Raw genomic sequence first — 9,553 nt, forward strand, 5'->3', positions numbered from 1 at the left:
CGGGCTCAGGCTGCTGTTTTCTCTTCGGGTAGGTGCTTTGAGGCGGGGTCTACAGCGTCTTCGAAAGACACCTCCGAAGGTTATGCCCCGCATGCAGCAAAGCCTCTCAAGGCACCAGAATGAAGAGATTTTCCAGCTTCTTCGACTCTGATGGCGGTACAGCTCATTGTCACACAGGCAGGACCCACAACAGAAGCAAACAAGAAAACGCTCGTCCCTGGGTGGGCTCGAACCACCATCCTTTCGGTTAACAGCCGAACGCGCTAACCAATTGCGCCACAGAGACCCTGTCTCCGCAGGACCAGGGCTGAAAAATGGAAGGAAACGCTGGGAGACGTGTGCCCAAACTCCCCATGAAGAAGAGGAGGAGGAGCGGCCATACTAAGTACTCTTCCTGTGATCTGTCAACGGGAGTTTGGGAAAGAAGGACAACGACTCTGGTGGGACTCCAACCCACAACCTTTGAACGGCTTTTCCTTGCCCTGCCTAGAAGTGGTGGCATGACTCACTTTGAGGAAGCAATCAGAGCTTGATTTTGCCAGTTCTGTAAAAGAGGGAGCTCTCCCTGCGTCCGCAAGAAAGACTTTTTTTCCCCAATGGAGGGCCACACATAATGTCCGCTGACCCCGACGTGATTTGAACACGCAACCTTCTGATCTGGAGTCAGACGCGCTACCGTTGCGCCACGAGGCCTATGTGCAAGCAAGGAGGCAACATTCTGACGTGGACTCTGATGTGCCAACGCTGTGCGGCAAAGTGCGATATCAGGGCGGTGCCCCGCCTACTAAAAGTGTGATTATAAGTGAAGTATTTCTATTCTTCAACGAGCAAACCCCGCTACACTTGCCAGGGATTCGCCATACGATCCTTAAGGGTTCGTGTGGGCGAGGAGATTTACATGCGGAAGTTCCACGAAACACTCTGTGTTTTCCCTGCTCCCAGAGCCCGGATAGCTCAGTCGGCAGAGCATCAGACTTTTAATCTGAGGGTCCAGGGTTCAAGTCCCTGTTCGGGCGGCGTGTGTTCAAACCTTGTCGGAGCGGTCCACCTTTGACTCTCTCATATACCTCACTTTGAGGAAACAATGGAAGCTTTTAATCTGAGGGTCCAGCGTTCAAGTCCCTGCGTGAGCTGTGTGTTCAAACTACACAGCGTGACTTGTGGCACGCAGCAACCCTTATCTCCGTTGCACGCCTTACTTTGAGACACAGCGGATGCAAAAAAGCCATCTGTCACCAAGCTTTTGGCTGAACCTAAAGTTCCCTGACCGGGAATCGAACCCGGGCCGCGGCGGTGAAAGCGCCGAATCCTAGCCACTAGACCACCAGGGAGAGGCTTGAAAGACAGTTGCGTCAGCAAAGGCTTTCTTCTTTCGTATCTGAACTGGAGAGAGAATGGGGGGATCGCATGCCTTCCTCGCCAAAAAAACCTCTCGCTCGTTCACCCTTCGATAGCTCAGTTGGTAGAGCGGAGGACTGTAGGTCAAACACGGTTAGAAATCCTTAGGTCGCTGGTTCAAATCCGGCTCGAAGGAGGGATGTTTTGGGGTCAAATGTTGCCTATCTGACAGCAAGGCTACTCTGCCAGCAGGGAGACCCCCGCCCATTTTAAAAGAGGTCTAAAAACAGGTTTCCCTGACCGGGAATCGAACCCGGGCCGCGGCGGTGAGAGCGCCGAATCCTAGCCACTAGACCACCAGGGAGAGCTCTGCTTCCTCTGCTCACTCTGCTCACTGTCAAAGATGAGGGCCAAGTTGCAAGGCTAAGCTTTCAAATGAACCTACCACCAGGGAGCGCTTGGCTTCCTCTTGCGCCAGAAAAGGCACCGCTGAGATTTGAACTCAGGATCTCCTGTTTACTAGACAGGCGCTTTGACCAACTAAGCCACGGCGCCTTGCTTGATGCTCCGTGACGGGCTCAGGCTGCTGTTTTCTCTTCGGGTAGGTGCTTTGAGGCGGGGTCTACAGCGTCTTCGAAAGACACCTCCGAAGGTTATGCCCCGCATGCAGCAAAGGCTCTCAAGGCACCAGAATGAAGAGATTTTCCAGCTTCTTCGACTCTGATGGCGGTACAGCTCATTGTCACACAGGCAGGACCCACAACAGAAGCAAACAAGAAAACGCTCGTCCCTGGGTGGGCTCGAACCACCATCCTTTCGGTTAACAGCCGAACGCGCTAACCAATTGCGCCACAGAGACCCTGTCTCCACAGGACCAGGGCTGAAAAATGGAAGGAAACGCTGGGAGACGTGTGCCCAAACTCCCCATGAAGAAGAGGAGGAGGAGCGGCCATACTAAGTACTCTTCCTGTGATCTGTCAACGGGAGTTTGGGAAAGAAGGACAACGACTCTGGTGGGACTCCAACCCACAACCTTTGAACGGCTTTTCCTTGCCCTGCCTAGAAGTGGTGGCATGACTCACTTTGAGGAAGCAATCAGAGCTTGATTTTGCCAGTTCTGTAAAAGAGGGAGCTCTCCCTGCGTCCGCAAGAAAGACTTTTTTTCCCCAATGGAGGGCCACACATAATGTCCGCTGACCCCGACGTGATTTGAACACGCAACCTTCTGATCTGGAGTCAGACGCGCTACCGTTGCGCCACGAGGCCTATGTGCAAGCAAGGAGGCAACATTCTGACGTGGACTCTGATGTGCCAACGCTGTGTGGCAAAGTGCGATATCAGGGCGGTGCCCCGCCTACTAAAAGTGTGATTATAAGTGAAGTATTTCTATTCTTCAACGAGCAAACCCCGCTACACTTGCCAGGGATTCGCCATACGATCCTTAAGGGTTCGTGTGGGCGAGGAGATTTACATGCGGAAGTTCCACGAAACACTCTGTGTTTTCCCTGCTCCCAGAGCCCGGATAGCTCAGTCGGCAGAGCATCAGACTTTTAATCTGAGGGTCCAGGGTTCAAGTCCCTGTTCGGGCGGCGTGTGTTCAAACCTTGTCGGAGCGGTCCACCTTTGACTCTCTCATATACCTCACTTTGAGGAAACAATGGAAGCTTTTAATCTGAGGGTCCAGCGTTCAAGTCCCTGCGTGAGCTGTGTGTTCAAACTACACAGCGTGACTTGTGGCACGCAGCAACCCTTATCTCCGTTGCACGCCTTACTTTGAGACACAGCGGATGCAAAAAAGCCATCTGTCACCAAGCTTTTGGCTGAACCTAAAGTTCCCTGACCGGGAATCGAACCCGGGCCGCGGCGGTGAAAGCGCCGAATCCTAGCCACTAGACCACCAGGGAGAGGCTTGAAAGACAGTTGCGTCAGCAAAGGCTTTCTTCTTTCGTATCTGAACTGGAGAGAGAATGGGGGGATCGCATGCCTTCCTCGCCAAAAAAACCTCTCGCTCGTTCACCCTTCGATAGCTCAGTTGGTAGAGCGGAGGACTGTAGGTCAAACACGGTTAGAAATCCTTAGGTCGCTGGTTCAAATCCGGCTCGAAGGAGGGATGTTTTGGGGTCAAATGTTGCCTATCTGACAGCAAGGCTACTCTGCCAGCAGGGAGACCCCCGCCCATTTTAAAAGAGGTCTAAAAACAGGTTTCCCTGACCGGGAATCGAACCCGGGCCGCGGCGGTGAGAGCGCCAAATCCTAGCCACTAGACCACCAGGGAGAGCTCTGCTTCCTCTGCTCACTCTGCTCACTCTGCTCACTGTCAAAGATGAGGGCCAAGTTGCAAGGCTAAGCTTTCAAATGAACCTACCACCAGGGAGCGCTTGGCTTCCTCTTGCGCCAGAAAAGGCACCGCTGAGATTTGAACTCAGGATCTCCTGTTTACTAGACAGGCGCTTTGACCAACTAAGCCACGGCGCCTTGCTTGATGCTCCGTGACGGGCTCAGGCTGCTGTTTTCTCTTCGGGTAGGTGCTTTGAGGCGGGGTCTACAGCGTCTTCGAAAGACACCTCCAAAGGTTATGCCCCGCATGCAGCAAAGCCTCTCAAGGCACCAGAATGAAGAGATTTTCCAGCTTCTTCGACTCTGATGGCGGTACAGCTCATTGTCACACAGGCAGGACCCACAACAGAAGCAAACAAGAAAACGCTCGTCCCTGGGTGGGCTCGAACCACCATCCTTTCGGTTAACAGCCGAACACGCTAACCAATTGCGCCACAGAGACCCTGTCTCCGCAGGACCAGGGCTGAAAAATGGAAGGAAACGCTGGGAGACGTGTGCCCAAACTCCCCATGAAGAAGAGGAGGAGGAGCGGCCATACTAAGTACTCTTCCTGTGATCTGTCAACGGGAGTTTGGGAAAGAAGGACAACGACTCTGGTGGGACTCCAACCCACAACCTTTGAACGGCTTTTCCTTGCCCTGCCTAGAAGTGGTGGCATGACTCACTTTGAGGAAGCAATCAGAGCTTGATTTTGCCAGTTCTGTAAAAGAGGGAGCTCTCCCTGCGTCCGCAAGAAATACTTTTTTTCCCCAATGGAGGGCCACACATAATGTCCGCTGACCCCGACGTGATTTGAACACGCAACCTTCTGATCTGGAGTCAGACGCGCTACCATTGGGCCACGAGGCCTATGTGCAAGCAAGGAGGCAACATTCTGACGTGGACTCTGATGTGCCAACGCTGTGCGGCAAAGTGCGATATCAGGGCGGTGCCCCGCCTACTAAAAGTGTGATTATAAGTGAAGTATTTCTATTCTTCAACGAGCAAACCCCGCTACACTTGCCAGGGATTCGCCATACGATCCTTAAGGGTTCGTGTGGGCGAGGAGATTTACATGCGCAAGTTCCACGAAACAACCTGTGTTTTCCCTGCTCCCAGAGCCCGGATAGCTCAGTCGGCAGAGCATCAGACTTTTAATCTGAGGGTCCAGGGTTCAAGTCCCTGTTCGGGCGGCGTGTGTTCAAACCTTGTCGGAGCGGTCCACCTTTGACTCTCTCATATACCTCACTTTGAGGAAACAATGGAAGCTTTTAATCTGAGGGTCCAGCGTTCAAGTCCCTGCGTGAGCTGTGTGTTCAAACTACACAGCGTGACTTGTGGCACGCAGCAACCCTTATCTCCGTTGCACGCCTTACTTTGAGACACAGCGGATGCAAAAAAGCCATCTGTCACCAAGCTTTTGGCTGAACCTAAAGTTCCCTGACCGGGAATCGAACCCGGGCCGCGGCGGTGAAAGCGCCGAATCCTAGCCACTAGACCACCAGGGAGAGGCTTGAAAGACAGTTGCGTCAGCAAAGGCTTTCTTCTTTCGTATCTGAACTGGAGAGAGAATGGGGGGATCGCATGCCTTCCTCGCCAAAAAAACCTCTCGCTCGTTCACCCTTCGATAGCTCAGTTGGTAGAGCGGAGGACTGTAGGTCAAACACGGTTAGAAATCCGTAGGTCGCTGGTTCAAATCGGCTCGAAGGAGGGATGTTTTGGGGTCAAATGTTGCCTATCTGACAGCAAGGCTACTCTGCCAGCAGGGAGACCCCCGCCCATTTTAAAAGAGGTCTAAAAACAGGTTTCCCTGACCGGGAATCGAACCCGGGCCGCGGCGGTGAGAGCGCCGAATCCTAGCCACTAGACCACCAGGGAGAGCTCTGCTTCCTCTGCTCACTCTGCTCACTGTCAAAGATGAGGGCCAAGTTGCAAGGCTAAGCTTTCAAATGAACCTACCACCAGGGAGCGCTTGGCTTCCTCTTGCGCCAGAAAAGGCACCGCTGAGATTTGAACTCAGGATCTCCTGTTTACTAGACAGGCGCTTTGACCAACTAAGCCACGGCGCCTTGCTTGATGCTCCGTGACGGGCTCAGGCTGCTGTTTTCTCTTCGGGTAGGTGCTTTGAGGCGGGGTCTACAGCGTCTTCGAAAGACACCTCCGAAGGTTATGCCCCGCATGCAGCAAAGCCTCTCAAGGCACCAGAATGAAGAGATTTTCCAGCTTCTTCGACTCTGATGGCGGTACAGCTCATTGTCACACAGGCAGGACCCACAACAGAAGCAAACAAGAAAATGCTCGTCCCTGGGTGGGCTCGAACCACCATCCTTTCGGTTAACAGCCGAACGCGCTAACCAATTGCGCCACAGAGACCCTGTCTCCGCAGGACCAGGGCTGAAAAATGGAAGGAAACGCTGGGAGACGTGTGCCCAAACTCCCCATGAAGAAGAGGAGGAGGAGCGGCCATACTAAGTACTCTTCCTGTGATCTGTCAACGGGAGTTTGGGAAAGAAGGACAACGACTCTGGTGGGACTCCAACCCACAACCTTTGAACGGCTTTTCCTTGCCCTGCCTAGAAGTGGTGGCATGACTCACTTTGAGGAAGCAATCAGAGCTTGATTTTGCCAGTTCTGTAAAAGAGGGAGCTCTCCCTGCGTCCGCAAGAAAGACTTTTTTTCCCCAATGGAGGGCCACACATAATGTCCGCTGACCCCGACGTGATTTGAACACGCAACCTTCTGATCTGGAGTCAGACGCGCTACCGTTGCGCCACGAGGCCTATGTGCAAGCAAGGAGGCAACATTCTGACGTGGACTCTGATGTGCCAACGCTGTGCGGCAAAGTGCGATATCAGGGCGGTGCCCCGCCTACTAAAAGTGTGATTATAAGTGAAGTATTTCTATTCTTCAACGAGCAAACCCCGCTACACTTGCCAGGGATTCGCCATACGATCCTTAAGGGTTCGTGTGGGCGAGGAGATTTACATGCGGAAGTTCCACGAAACACTCTGTGTTTTCCCTGCTCCCAGAGCCCGGATAGCTCAGTCGGCAGAGCATCAGACTTTTAATCTGAGGGTCCAGGGTTCAAGTCCCTGTTCGGGCGGCGTGTGTTCAAACCTTGTCGGAGCGGTCCACCTTTGACTCTCTCATATACCTCACTTTGAGGAAACAATGGAAGCTTTTAATCTGAGGGTCCAGCGTTCAAGTCCCTGCGTGAGCTGTGTGTTCAAACTACACAGCGTGACTTGTGGCACGCAGCAACCCTTATCTCCGTTGCACGCCTTACTTTGAGACACAGCGGATGCAAAAAAGCCATCTGTCACCAAGCATTTGGCTGAACCTAAAGTTCCCTGACCGGGAATCGAACCCGGGCCGCGGCGGTGAAAGCGCCGAATCCTAGCCACTAGACCACCAGGGAGAGGCTTGAAAGACAGTTGCGTCAGCAAAGGCTTTCTTCTTTCGTATCTGAACTGGAGAGAGAATGGGGGGATCGCATGCCTTCCTCGCCAAAAAAACCTCTCGCTCGTTCACCCTTCGATAGCTCAGTTGGTAGAGCGGAGGACTGTAGGTCAAACACGGTTAGAAATCCTTAGGTCGCTGGTTCAAATCCGGCTCGAAGGAGGGATGTTTTGGGGTCAAATGTTGCCTATCTGACAGCAAGGCTACTCTGCCAGCAGGGAGACCCCCGCCCATTTTAAAAGAGGTCTAAAAACAGGTTTCCCTGACCGGGAATCGAACCCGGGCCGCGGCGGTGAGAGCGCCGAATCCTAGCCACTAGACCACCAGGGAGAGCTCTGCTTCCTCTGCTCACTCTGCTCACTGTCAAAGATGAGGGCCAAGTTGCAAGGCTAAGCTTTCAAATGAACCTACCACCAGGGAGCGCTTGGCTTCCTCTTGCGCCAGAAAAGGCACCGCTGAGATTTGAACTCAGGATCTCCTGTTTACTAGACAGGCGCTTTGACCAACTAAGCCACGGCGCCTTGCTTGATGCTCCGTGACGGGCTCAGGCTGCTGTTTTCTCTTCGGGTAGGTGCTTTGAGGCGGGGTCTACAGCGTCTTCGAAAGACACCTCCGAAGGTTATGCCCCGCATGCAGCAAAGCCTCTCAAGGCACCAGAATGAAGAGATTTTCCAGCTTCTTCGACTCTGATGGCGGTACAGCTCATTGTCACACAGGCAGGACCCACAACAGAAGCAAACAAGAAAATGCTCGTCCCTGGGTGGGCTCGAACCACCATCCTTTCGGTTAACAGCCGAACGCGCTAACCAATTGCGCCACAGAGACCCTGTCTCCGCAGGACCAGGGCTGAAAAATGGAAGGAAACGCTGGGAGACGTGTGCCCAAACTCCCCATGAAGAAGAGGAGGAGGAGCGGCCATACTAAGTACTCTTCCTGTGATCTGTCAACGGGAGTTTGGGAAAGAAGGACAACGACTCTGGTGGGACTCCAACCCACAACCTTTGAACGGCTTTTCCTTGCCCTGCCTAGAAGTGGTGGCATGACTCACTTTGAGGAAGCAATCAGAGCTTGATTTTGCCAGTTCTGTAAAAGAGGGAGCTCTCCCTGCGTCCGCAAGAAAGACTTTTTTTCCCCAATGGAGGGCCACACATAATGTCCGCTGACCCCGACGTGATTTGAACACGCAACCTTCTGATCTGGAGTCAGACGCGCTACCGTTGCGCCACGAGGCCTATGTGCAAGCAAGGAGGCAACATTCTGACGTGGACTCTGATGTGCCAACGCTGTGCGGCAAAGTGCGATATCAGGGCGGTGCCCCGCCTACTAAAAGTGTGATTATAAGTGAAGTATTTCTATTCTTCAACGAGCAAACCCCGCTACACTTGCCAGGGATTCGCCATACGATCCTTAAGGGTTCGTGTGGGCGAGGAGATTTACATGCGGAAGTTCCACGAAACACTCTGTGTTTTCCCTGCTCCCAGAGCCCGGATAGCTCAGTCGGCAGAGCATCAGACTTTTAATCTGAGGGTCCAGGGTTCAAGTCCCTGTTCGGGCGGCGTGTGTTCAAACCTTGTCGGAGCGGTCCACCTTTGACTCTCTCATATACCTCACTTTGAGGAAACAATGGAAGCTTTTAATCTGAGGGTCCAGCGTTCAAGTCCCTGCGTGAGCTGTGTGTTCAAACTACACAGCGTGACTTGTGGCACGCAGCAACCCTTATCTCCGTTGCACGCCTTACTTTGAGACACAGCGGATGCAAAAAAGCCATCTGTCACCAAGCATTTGGCTGAACCTAAAGTTCCCTGACCGGGAATCGAACCCGGGCCGCGGCGGTGAAAGCGCCGAATCCTAGCCACTAGACCACCAGGGAGAGGCTTGAAAGACAGTTGCGTCAGCAAAGGCTTTCTTCTTTCGTATCTGAACTGGAGAGAGAATGGGGGGATCGCATGCCTTCCTCGCCAAAAAAACCTCTCGCTCGTTCACCCTTCGATAGCTCAGTTGGTAGAGCGGAGGACTGTAGGTCAAACACGGTTAGAAATCCTTAGGTCGCTGGTTCAAATCCGGCTCGAAGGAGGGATGTTTTGGGGTCAAATGTTGCCTATCTGACAGCAAGGCTACTCTGCCAGCAGGGAGACCCCCGCCCATTTTAAAAGAGGTCTAAAAACAGGTTTCCCTGACCGGGAATCGAACCCGGGCCGCGGCGGTGAGAGCGCCGAATCCTAGCCACTAGACCACCAGGGAGAGCTCTGCTTCCTCTGCTCACTCTGCTCACTGTCAAAGATGAGGGCCAAGTTGCAAGGCTAAGCTTTCAAATGAACCTACCACCAGGGAGCGCTTGGCTTCCTCTTGCGCCAGAAAAGGCACCGCTGAGATTTGAACTCAGGATCTCCTGTTTACTAGACAGGCGCTTTGACCAACTAAGCCACGGCGCCTTGCTTGA

The 9,553-nt window shown here is 53.3% G+C and overlaps 34 non-coding genes and 1 pseudogene across 34 annotated transcripts; 9 read left to right on the plus strand and 26 right to left on the minus strand.

Moving 5' to 3' along the window:
* Window positions 1-9,553, minus strand: part of LOC134013955 (retinal guanylyl cyclase 2-like) — a 94,879-nt pseudogene that overhangs the window by 49,009 nt on the left and 36,317 nt on the right.
* Window positions 213-286, minus strand: trnan-guu (transfer RNA asparagine (anticodon GUU)). Its single transcript has one exon. It is a non-coding gene; the product is annotated as a tRNA-Asn (tRNA).
* On the minus strand, window positions 622-693 carry trnaw-cca (transfer RNA tryptophan (anticodon CCA)). Its single transcript has one exon. It is a non-coding gene; the product is annotated as a tRNA-Trp (tRNA).
* Window positions 944-1,016, plus strand: trnak-uuu (transfer RNA lysine (anticodon UUU)). Its single transcript has one exon. It is a non-coding gene; the product is annotated as a tRNA-Lys (tRNA).
* Window positions 1,260-1,331, minus strand: trnae-uuc (transfer RNA glutamic acid (anticodon UUC)). Its single transcript has one exon. It is a non-coding gene; the product is annotated as a tRNA-Glu (tRNA).
* Window positions 1,445-1,534, plus strand: trnay-gua (transfer RNA tyrosine (anticodon GUA)). Its single transcript is given in 2 exon segments — window positions 1,445-1,481; window positions 1,499-1,534. It is a non-coding gene; the product is annotated as a tRNA-Tyr (tRNA).
* On the minus strand, window positions 1,631-1,702 carry trnae-cuc (transfer RNA glutamic acid (anticodon CUC)). The gene has a single exon. It is a non-coding gene; the product is annotated as a tRNA-Glu (tRNA).
* Window positions 1,820-1,893, minus strand: trnat-agu (transfer RNA threonine (anticodon AGU)). The gene has a single exon. It is a non-coding gene; the product is annotated as a tRNA-Thr (tRNA).
* Window positions 2,124-2,197, minus strand: trnan-guu (transfer RNA asparagine (anticodon GUU)). The gene has a single exon. It is a non-coding gene; the product is annotated as a tRNA-Asn (tRNA).
* On the minus strand, window positions 2,533-2,604 carry trnaw-cca (transfer RNA tryptophan (anticodon CCA)). Its single transcript has one exon. It is a non-coding gene; the product is annotated as a tRNA-Trp (tRNA).
* On the plus strand, window positions 2,855-2,927 carry trnak-uuu (transfer RNA lysine (anticodon UUU)). The gene has a single exon. It is a non-coding gene; the product is annotated as a tRNA-Lys (tRNA).
* trnae-uuc (transfer RNA glutamic acid (anticodon UUC)) lies at window positions 3,171-3,242 on the minus strand. Its single transcript has one exon. It is a non-coding gene; the product is annotated as a tRNA-Glu (tRNA).
* trnay-gua (transfer RNA tyrosine (anticodon GUA)) lies at window positions 3,356-3,445 on the plus strand. The gene is given in 2 exon segments: window positions 3,356-3,392; window positions 3,410-3,445. It is a non-coding gene; the product is annotated as a tRNA-Tyr (tRNA).
* trnae-cuc (transfer RNA glutamic acid (anticodon CUC)) lies at window positions 3,542-3,613 on the minus strand. The gene has a single exon. It is a non-coding gene; the product is annotated as a tRNA-Glu (tRNA).
* trnat-agu (transfer RNA threonine (anticodon AGU)) lies at window positions 3,740-3,813 on the minus strand. Its single transcript has one exon. It is a non-coding gene; the product is annotated as a tRNA-Thr (tRNA).
* Window positions 4,044-4,117, minus strand: trnan-guu (transfer RNA asparagine (anticodon GUU)). Its single transcript has one exon. It is a non-coding gene; the product is annotated as a tRNA-Asn (tRNA).
* On the minus strand, window positions 4,453-4,524 carry trnaw-cca (transfer RNA tryptophan (anticodon CCA)). The gene has a single exon. It is a non-coding gene; the product is annotated as a tRNA-Trp (tRNA).
* Window positions 4,775-4,847, plus strand: trnak-uuu (transfer RNA lysine (anticodon UUU)). The gene has a single exon. It is a non-coding gene; the product is annotated as a tRNA-Lys (tRNA).
* trnae-uuc (transfer RNA glutamic acid (anticodon UUC)) lies at window positions 5,091-5,162 on the minus strand. The gene has a single exon. It is a non-coding gene; the product is annotated as a tRNA-Glu (tRNA).
* On the minus strand, window positions 5,461-5,532 carry trnae-cuc (transfer RNA glutamic acid (anticodon CUC)). Its single transcript has one exon. It is a non-coding gene; the product is annotated as a tRNA-Glu (tRNA).
* On the minus strand, window positions 5,650-5,723 carry trnat-agu (transfer RNA threonine (anticodon AGU)). Its single transcript has one exon. It is a non-coding gene; the product is annotated as a tRNA-Thr (tRNA).
* Window positions 5,954-6,027, minus strand: trnan-guu (transfer RNA asparagine (anticodon GUU)). Its single transcript has one exon. It is a non-coding gene; the product is annotated as a tRNA-Asn (tRNA).
* trnaw-cca (transfer RNA tryptophan (anticodon CCA)) lies at window positions 6,363-6,434 on the minus strand. Its single transcript has one exon. It is a non-coding gene; the product is annotated as a tRNA-Trp (tRNA).
* trnak-uuu (transfer RNA lysine (anticodon UUU)) lies at window positions 6,685-6,757 on the plus strand. Its single transcript has one exon. It is a non-coding gene; the product is annotated as a tRNA-Lys (tRNA).
* trnae-uuc (transfer RNA glutamic acid (anticodon UUC)) lies at window positions 7,001-7,072 on the minus strand. Its single transcript has one exon. It is a non-coding gene; the product is annotated as a tRNA-Glu (tRNA).
* Window positions 7,186-7,275, plus strand: trnay-gua (transfer RNA tyrosine (anticodon GUA)). The gene is given in 2 exon segments: window positions 7,186-7,222; window positions 7,240-7,275. It is a non-coding gene; the product is annotated as a tRNA-Tyr (tRNA).
* Window positions 7,372-7,443, minus strand: trnae-cuc (transfer RNA glutamic acid (anticodon CUC)). Its single transcript has one exon. It is a non-coding gene; the product is annotated as a tRNA-Glu (tRNA).
* trnat-agu (transfer RNA threonine (anticodon AGU)) lies at window positions 7,561-7,634 on the minus strand. Its single transcript has one exon. It is a non-coding gene; the product is annotated as a tRNA-Thr (tRNA).
* On the minus strand, window positions 7,865-7,938 carry trnan-guu (transfer RNA asparagine (anticodon GUU)). The gene has a single exon. It is a non-coding gene; the product is annotated as a tRNA-Asn (tRNA).
* trnaw-cca (transfer RNA tryptophan (anticodon CCA)) lies at window positions 8,274-8,345 on the minus strand. The gene has a single exon. It is a non-coding gene; the product is annotated as a tRNA-Trp (tRNA).
* Window positions 8,596-8,668, plus strand: trnak-uuu (transfer RNA lysine (anticodon UUU)). Its single transcript has one exon. It is a non-coding gene; the product is annotated as a tRNA-Lys (tRNA).
* trnae-uuc (transfer RNA glutamic acid (anticodon UUC)) lies at window positions 8,912-8,983 on the minus strand. The gene has a single exon. It is a non-coding gene; the product is annotated as a tRNA-Glu (tRNA).
* Window positions 9,097-9,186, plus strand: trnay-gua (transfer RNA tyrosine (anticodon GUA)). The gene is given in 2 exon segments: window positions 9,097-9,133; window positions 9,151-9,186. It is a non-coding gene; the product is annotated as a tRNA-Tyr (tRNA).
* Window positions 9,283-9,354, minus strand: trnae-cuc (transfer RNA glutamic acid (anticodon CUC)). The gene has a single exon. It is a non-coding gene; the product is annotated as a tRNA-Glu (tRNA).
* trnat-agu (transfer RNA threonine (anticodon AGU)) lies at window positions 9,472-9,545 on the minus strand. Its single transcript has one exon. It is a non-coding gene; the product is annotated as a tRNA-Thr (tRNA).

This window comes from Osmerus eperlanus, chromosome 27 (genome assembly GCF_963692335.1).
Source record: "Osmerus eperlanus chromosome 27, fOsmEpe2.1, whole genome shotgun sequence".
Taxonomy (NCBI): Eukaryota; Metazoa; Chordata; class Actinopteri; order Osmeriformes; family Osmeridae; genus Osmerus; species Osmerus eperlanus.